Raw genomic sequence first — 8,796 nt, forward strand, 5'->3', positions numbered from 1 at the left:
CTAGAAACCTATAGCAGCCACGTAAAAATTTGCAACAACAATTAGAGGACGTCTAACTTGTTCTTGCAGCATATGCCGTGTGATGTGATATGGCCAAAAGTATGTGATGAATGATATATGTGATGTATGAGATTGATCATGTTCTTGTAATAGGAATCACGACTTGCATGTCGATGAGTATGACAACCGGCAGGAGCCATAGGAGTTGTCTTAATTTATTGTATGACCTGCGTGTCAACGAAAACACCATGTAATTACTTTACTTTATTGCTAACCGTTAGCCATAGTAGTAGAAGTAATAGTTGGCGAGACAACTTCATGAAGACACGATGATGGAGATCATTGTGTCATGCCGGTGACGATGATGATCATGGCGCCCCGAAGATGGAGATCAAAAGGAGCAAAATGATATTGGCCATATCATGTCACTATTTGATTGCATGTGATGTTTATCATGTTTTTACATCTTATTTGCTTAGAATGACGGTAGCTTAAATAAGATGATCCCTCGCAATAATTTCAAGAAAGTGTTCCCCCTAATTGTACACCGTTGCGAAGGTTCGTTGTTTCGAAGCACCACGTGATGATCGGGTGTGATAGATTCTAACGTTCGAATACAACGGGTGTAAGCCAGATTTACACATGCAAAACAATTAGGTTGACTTGACGAGCCTAGTATGTACAGACATGTCCTCGGAACACGGAAGACCGAAAGGTTGAACATGAGTCGTATAGAAGATACGATCAACATGGAGATGTTCACCGTTGATGACTAGTCCATCTCACGTGATGATCGGACACGGCCTAGTCGATTCGGATCATGTATCACTTAGATGACTAGAGGGATGTTTGTCTGAGTGGGAGTTCATTAAATAATTTGATTAGATGAACTTAATTATCATGAACATAGTCTAAATATCTTTACAATATGTCTTGTAGATCAAATGGCCCACGCTAGTGTTGCCCTCAACTTCAACGCGTTCCTAGAGAAAACCAAGCTGAAAGACGATGGTAGCAACTATACGGACTGGTTCCGTAACTTGAGGATCATCCTCATAGCTACCAAGAAATCATATGTCCTTGAAGCACCGCTAGGTGACGCACCCATTTTGCAGCAACTCAAGACGTTATGAATGCCTGGCAGTCGCGTAGTGATGATTACTCCCTGGTTCAGTGCGGCATGCTTTACAGCTTAGAATCGGGGCTCCAAAAGCGTTTTGAGCAACACGGAGCATATGAGATGTTCCAAGAGCTGAAAATGGTTTTCCAAGCTCATGCCTGGGTCGAGAGATATGAAGTCTCCGACAAGTTCTACAGTTGTAAGATGGAGGAGAATAGTTCCGTCAGCGAGCACATACTCAAAATGTCTAGGTTGCACAACCGCTTGTCTCAGCTGGGAGTTAATCTCCCGGATGACGCAGTCGTTGACAGAATCCTTCAATCGCTCCCACCTAGCTACAAGAGCTTCGTGATAAATTTCAATATGCAGGGGATGGAGAAAACCATTCCTGAGGTATATTAAATGCTGAAATCAGCGGAGGTGGAGATCAAAAAGGAACATCAAGTGTTGATGGTCAATAAAACCACTAGTTTCAAGAAAGGCAAGGGTAGGAAGAACTTCAAGAAGGACGACAAGGGAGTTGCCGCGCCCAGTAAGCCAGTTGCCGGGAAGAAGCCAAAGCATGGACCCAAGCCTGAGACTGAGTGCTTTTATTGCAAGGGAAACGGTCACTGGAAGCGGAACTGCCCCAAGTACTTAGCGGATAAGAAGGTCGGCAATACCAAAGGTATATATGATATACATGTTATTGATGTGTACCTTACCAGCACTCGTAGTAGCTCCTGGATATTTTGATACCGGTGCAGTTGCTCATATTTGTAACTCAAAACAGGAGCTGCGGAATAAGCGTAGACTGGCGAAGGACGAGGTGACGATGCGCGTCGGGAATGGTTCCAAGGTCGATGTGATCGGCGTCGGCACGCTACCTCTACATTAACCTACGGGATTAGTTTTAAACCTCAATAATTGTTATTTAGTGCCAGCTTTGAGCATGAACATTGTATCTGGATCTCGTTTAATGCGAGATGGCTACTCATTTAAATATGAGAATAATGGTTGTTCTATTTATATGAGAGATATGTTTTATGGTATGCCTCGCTGGTCAATGGTTTATTCTTATTGAATCTCGAACGTGATGTTACACATATTCATAGTGTGAATGCCAAAAGATGTAAGGTTGATAATGATAGTCCCACATACTTGTGGCACTCAAAAGCAACAGGAATCCCTTTCTCCTCCTATAAGGAAATCTCGTCGTTTCACTCTTCTTCCCGCCTTGGTCACATTGGTGTCAAACGCATGAAGAAACTCCATGCAGAAGGACTTTTGGAGTCTCTTGATTATGAATCATTTGACACACGAACCATGCCTCATGGGCAAAATGACCAAGACTCCGTTCTCTGCAACAATGGAGCGAGCAACCAACTTATTGGAAATCATACATACTGATGTGTGCGGTCCAATGAGCGTTGAGGCTCGCGGTGGTTCTCATTATGTTCTCACCCTCACTTATGACTTAAGTAGATATGGGTATGTCTAATTAATGAAACACAAGTCTGAGACCTTTGACAAGTTCAAGGAAGTTTAGAGTGAGGTTGAGAATCAATGTGACAGGAAAATAAAGTTCTTACGATCAGATCGTGGAGGGAATATTTGAGTCACGAATTTGGCACGCACTTAAGGAAATATGGAATTGTTTCACAACTCACGCCGCCTGGAACACCTCAGCGTAATGGTGTGTCCGAACGTCGTAATCACAATCTATTGGATATGGTGCGATCTATGATGTCTCATACCGATCTACCACTATCATTTTGGGGTTATGCTTTAGAGACTGCCGCATTCACTTTAAATAGGGCTCCGTCGAAATCCGTTGAGACAACACCGTATGAATTATGGTTTGGGAAGAAACCTAAGCTGTCGTTTCTAAAATTTTGGGGATGCGATGCTTATGTCAAGAAACTTCAACCTGAAAAGCGCGAACCCAAATCGGAGAAATGCGTCTTCATAGGATACCCTAAGGAAACTATAGGGTATACCTTCTACCTTAGATCCGAAGGCAAGGTCTTTTTTGCCAATAATGGATCCTTTCTAGAGAAAGAATTTCTCTCGAAAGAAGTAAGTGGGAGGAAAGTAGAACTTGATGAAGTACTGCCTCTTGAACCGGAAAGTAGCGCAGCTCAAGAAAATGTTTCTATGGTGCTTGCACCGACTAGAGAGGAAGTTAATGATGATGATCAAGGAACTTCGGATCAAGTTACTACCGAACTTCGTAGGTCCACAAGGACACGTTCCGCACCAGAGTGGTACGGCAACCCTGTCCTAGAAATCATGGTGTTAGACAATGGTGAACCTTCGAACTATGAAGAAGCGATGGCGGGCCCGGATTCCGACAAATGGCTTGAAGCCATGAAATCCGAGATAGGATCCATGTATGAAAACGAAGTATGGACTTTGACTGACTTGCCCGATGATCGGCGAGCCATAGAAAATAAATGGATCTTTAAGAAGAAGACAGACGTGGATGGTAATGTGACCATCTATAAGGCTCGGCTTGTCGCTAAGGGTTATCGACAAGTTCAAGGGGTTGACTACGATGAGACCTTCTCACCCGTAGCGAAGCTGAAGTCCGTCCAAATCATGTTAGCAATTGCCGCATTCTATGATTATGAGATGTGGCAAATGGACGTCAAAACGGCATTCCTTAATGGTTTCCTTAAGGAAGAATTGTATATGATGCAGCCGGAAGGTTTTGTCGATCCTCAGAATGCTGACAAGGTATGCAAGCTCCAGCGCTCAATCTATGGGCTGGTGCAAGCATCTCGGAGTTGGAACATTCACTTTGATGAGATGATCAAAGCGTTTGGGTTTACATAGACTTATGGAGAAGCCTGTGTTTACAAGAAAGTGAGTGGGAGCTCTGTAGCATTTCTCATATTATATGTGGATGACATACTATTGATGGGAAACGATATAGAATTCTTGGAAAGCATAAAGGCCTACTTGAGTAAGTGTTTTTCAATGAAGGACCTTGGAGAAGCTGCTTACATATTAGGATTCAAGATCTATAGAGATAGATCGAGACGCCTCATTGGTCTTTCACAAAGCACATACCTTGACAAGATATTGAAAAAGTTCAATATGGATCAGTCCAAGAAGGGGTTCTTGCCTGTGTTGCAAGGTGTGAGATTGAGCATGGCTCAATGCCCGACCACGGCAGAAGATAGAGAAAAGATGAGTGTCATCCCCTATGCCTTAGACAAAGGGTCTATTATGTATGCCACGCTATGTACCAGATCTAATGTGAACCTTGCCATAAGTTTGGTAGGAAGGTACCAAAGTAATCCCGGCATGGAACACTGGACAGTGGTCAAGAACATCCCGAAGTACCTGAAAAGGACTAAGGATATGTTTCTCGTTTATGGAGGTGACAAAGAGCTCATCATAAATGGTTACGTCGATGCTAGCTTCGACACAGATCTGGATGACTCCAAGTCGCAAACCGGATACGTGTATATTTTGAATGGAGGGGTAGTCAGCTGGTGCAGTTGCAAGCAAAGCGCCGTGGCGGGATCTACATGTGAAGCGGAGTACATGGCAGCCTCGGAGGCAGCACATGAAGCAATCTGGATGAAGGAGTTCATTACCGACCTAGGAGTTATTCCCAATGCGTCGGGCCCGATGACTCTCTTCTGTGACAACACTGGAGCTATTGCCCTTGACAAGGAGCCCAGGTTTCACAAGAAGACCAGGCATATCAAGCGTCGCTTCAATCCATTGCGGAAAATGTTCAAGATGGAGACATAGACATTTGTAAAGTGCATACGGATCTGAATGTCGCAGATCCGTTGACTAAACCTCTTCCACGAGCAAAACATGATCAACACCAGAACTCTATGGGTGTTCGATTCATCACAATGTAACTAGATTATTGACTCTAGTGCAAGTGGGATACTGTTGGAAATATGCCCTAGAGGCAATAATAAAATGGTTATTATTATATTTCCTTGTTCATGATAATTGTCTATTGTTCATGCTATAATTGTGTTATCCGGAAATCGTAATACATGTGTGAATACATAGACCACAACATGTCCCTAGTGAGCCTCTAGTTGACTAGCTCGTTGATCACTAGATGGTTATGGTTTTCTGACCATGGACATTGGATGTCGTTGATAATGGGATCACATCATTAGGAGAATGATGTGATGGACAAGACCCAATCCTAAGCATAGCACAAGATCGTATAGTTCGTCTGCTAAAGCTTTTCTAATGTCAAGTATCATTTCCTTAGACCATGAGATTGTGCAACTCCCGGATACCGTAGGAATGCTTTGGGTGTGCCAAACGTCACAACGTAACTGGGTGGCTATAAAGGTGCTCTACGGGTATCTCCGAAAGTGTCTGTTGGGTTGGCATGAATCGAGACTGGGATTTTTCACTCCGTGTGTCGGAGAGGTATCTCTGGGCCCACTGGGTAGGACATCATCATAATGAGCTCAATGTGATCAAGGAGTTGATCACGGGATGATGTGTTACGGACGAGTAAAGAGACTTGCCGGTAACGAGATTGAACAGGGTACAGGAATACCGACGATCGAATCTCGGGCAAGTATCATACCGGTAGACAAAGGGAATTGTGTACGGGATTGAGTGAATCCCCGACATCGTGGTTCATCCGATGAGGTCATCGTGGAACATGTGGGAGCCAACATGGGTATCCAGATCCCGCTGTTGGTTATTGGCCGGAGAGATGTCTCGGTCATGTCTGCATGATTCCCGAACCCGTAGGGTCTACACACTTAAGGTTCAGTGACGCTAGAGTTCTTACGGGAATTAGTATGCGGTTACCGAATGTTGTTTGGAGTCCCGGATGAGATCCCGGACGTCATGAGGAGTTTCAGAATGGTCCGGAGATAAAGATTTATATATGGGAAGTCCTTATTCGATCGCCGGAAGTGTTCGGGGGTTTATCAGTATTGTACCGGGACCACCGAAAGGGTTCCGGGGGTCCACCTGCCCCGGAGGGCCCTATGGGCTGGATATGGAGGGGAACCAGCTCCTAGGTGGGCTGGGCGCCAAAACCCCCTAGGGCCCATGCGCCTAGGGTTTGGGGAAACCCTAAAGGGGGCGCCCCCCTTGGCTTGGGGGGCAAGCCTTCCCCCTTGGCCGCCGCCCCCCTCTAGATCCATCTGGAGGGGGCCGACTCCCTCTCCCTTGCCCCTATAAATAGAGGGGAGGCGGGAGGGCTGCCGCACCCTTCCCCTGGCGCAGCCCTCTCCCTCCCCAACAGCTCCTCCTCCTCCGTAGTGCTTGGCGAAGCCCTGCCGGAGAACTGCAAGCTCCACCACCACGCCGTCGTGCTGCCGGAGCTCTTCCCCAACTTCTCCTTCCCCCTTGCTAGATCAAGAAGGAGGAGACGTCCCTAGGCTGTACGTGTGTTGAACGCGGAGGCGCCGTTGTTCGGTGCTTAGATCGGAATCAACCGCGATCTGAATCGCTAAGAGTCCGACTCCTTCATCCACGTTTTTGTAACGCTTCCGCATCGTGATCTTCAAGGGTATGAAGATGCACTCCCCTCTCTCTCGTTGCTAGTGTCTCCATTGATTGATCTTGGTGATGCGTAGGTTTTTTTTAAATTTCTGCAACGATCCCCTACAGTGGTATCAGAGCCAGGTTTATGCGTAGTTTCTATGCACGAGTAGAACACAAGTTGTTGTGGGCGTCGATTTTGTCAATTTACTTGCCGTTACTAGTCTTATCTTGATTCGGTAGCATCGTGGGATGAAGCGGCCCGGACCGACCTTACATGTACGCTTACGTGAGACAGGTTCCATCAACTGACATGCACTAGTTGCATAAGGTGGCTAGCAGGTGTCTGTCTCTCCCACTTTAGTCGGATCGGATTCGATGAAAAGGGTCCTTATGAAGGGTAAATAGAAATTGGCATATCACATTGTGGTTTTGGCGTAGGTAAGAAACGTTCTTGCTAGAAACCTATAGCAGCCACGTAAAACTTTGCAACAATAATTAGAGGAGGTCTAACTTGTTCTTGCAGCATATGCCGTGTGATGTGATATGGCCAAAAGGATGTGATGAATGATATATGTGATGAATGAGATTGATCATGTTCTTGTAATAGGAATCACGACTTGCATGTCGATGAGTATGACAACCGGCAGGAGCCATAGGAGTTGTCTTAATTTATTGTATGACCTGCGTGTCAATGAAAACGCCATGTAATTACTTTACTTTATTGCTAACCGTTAGCCATAGTAGTAGAAGTAATAGTTGGCGAGACAACTTCATGAAGACACGGTGATGGAGATCATGGTGTCATGCCGGTGACGATGATGATCATGGCGCCCCGAAGATGGAGATCAAAAGGAGCAAAATGATATTGGCCATATCATGTCACTATTTGATTGCATGTGATGTTTACATGTTTTTACATCTTATTTGCTTAGAACGACGGTAGCTTAAATAAGATGATCCCTCACAATAATTTCAAGAAAGTGTTCCCCCTAACTGTGCACCGTTGCGAAGGCTCGTTGTTTCGAAGCACCACGTGATGATCGGGTGTGATAGATTCTAACGTTCGAATACAACGGGTGTAAGCTAGATTTACACATGCAAAACACTTAGGTTGACTTGACGAGCCTAGCATGTACAGACATGGCCTCGAAACACGGAAGACTGAAAGGTCAAACATGAGTCGTATAGAAGATACGATCAACATGGAGATGTTCACCGTTGATGATTAGTCCGTCTCACGTGATGATCGGACATGGCCTAGTCGATTCGGATCATGCATCACTTAGATGACTAGAGGGATGTCTGTCTGAGTTGGAGTTCATTAAATAATTTGATTAGATGAACATAGTCTAAATATATTTACAATATGTCTTGTAGATCAAATGGCCCACGCTAATGTTGCCCTCAACTTCAACGCGTTCCTAGAGAAAACCAAGCTGAAAGACGACGGTAGCAACTATACGGACTGGGTCCGTAACTTGAGAATCATCCTCATAGCTGCCAAGAAAGCATATGTCCTTGAAGCACCGCTAGGTGACGCACCCATTTTTCCTGCAACTCAAGATGTTATGAACGCCTGGCAGTCGCATAGTGATGATTACTCCCTGGTTCAGTGCGGCATGCTTTACAGCTTAGAACCGGGGCTCCAAAAGCGTTTTGAGCAACACGGAGCATATGAGATGTTCCAAGAGCTGAAAATGGTTTTCCAAGCTCATGCCCGGGTCGAGAGATATGAAGTCTCCGACAAGTTCTATAGTTGTAAGATGGAGGAGAATAGTTCCGTCAGCGAGCACATACTCAAAATGTCTGGGTTGCACAACCGCTTGTCTCAGCTGGGAGTTAATCTCCCGGATGACGCGGTCGTTGACAGAATCCTTCAGTCGCTCCCACCTAGCTACAAGAGCTTCGTGATGAATTTCAATATGCAGGGGATGGAGAAAACCATTCCTGAGGTATATTCAATGCTAAAATCAGCGGAGGTGGATATCAAAAAGGAACATCAAGTGTTGATGGTCAATAAAACCACTAGTTTCAAGAAAGGCAAGGGTAAGAAGAACTTCAAGAAGGACGGCAAGGGAGTTGTTGCGCCCGGTAAGCCAGTTGCCGGGAAGAAGCCAAAGCATGGACCCAAGCCTGAGACTGAGTGCTTTTATTGCAAGGGAAACGGTCACTGGAAGCGGGACTGCCCCAAGTACTTAGCG

This window comes from Triticum aestivum, chromosome 3D (genome assembly GCF_018294505.1).
Source record: "Triticum aestivum cultivar Chinese Spring chromosome 3D, IWGSC CS RefSeq v2.1, whole genome shotgun sequence".
Lineage (NCBI taxonomy): Eukaryota > Viridiplantae > Streptophyta > Magnoliopsida > Poales > Poaceae > Triticum > Triticum aestivum.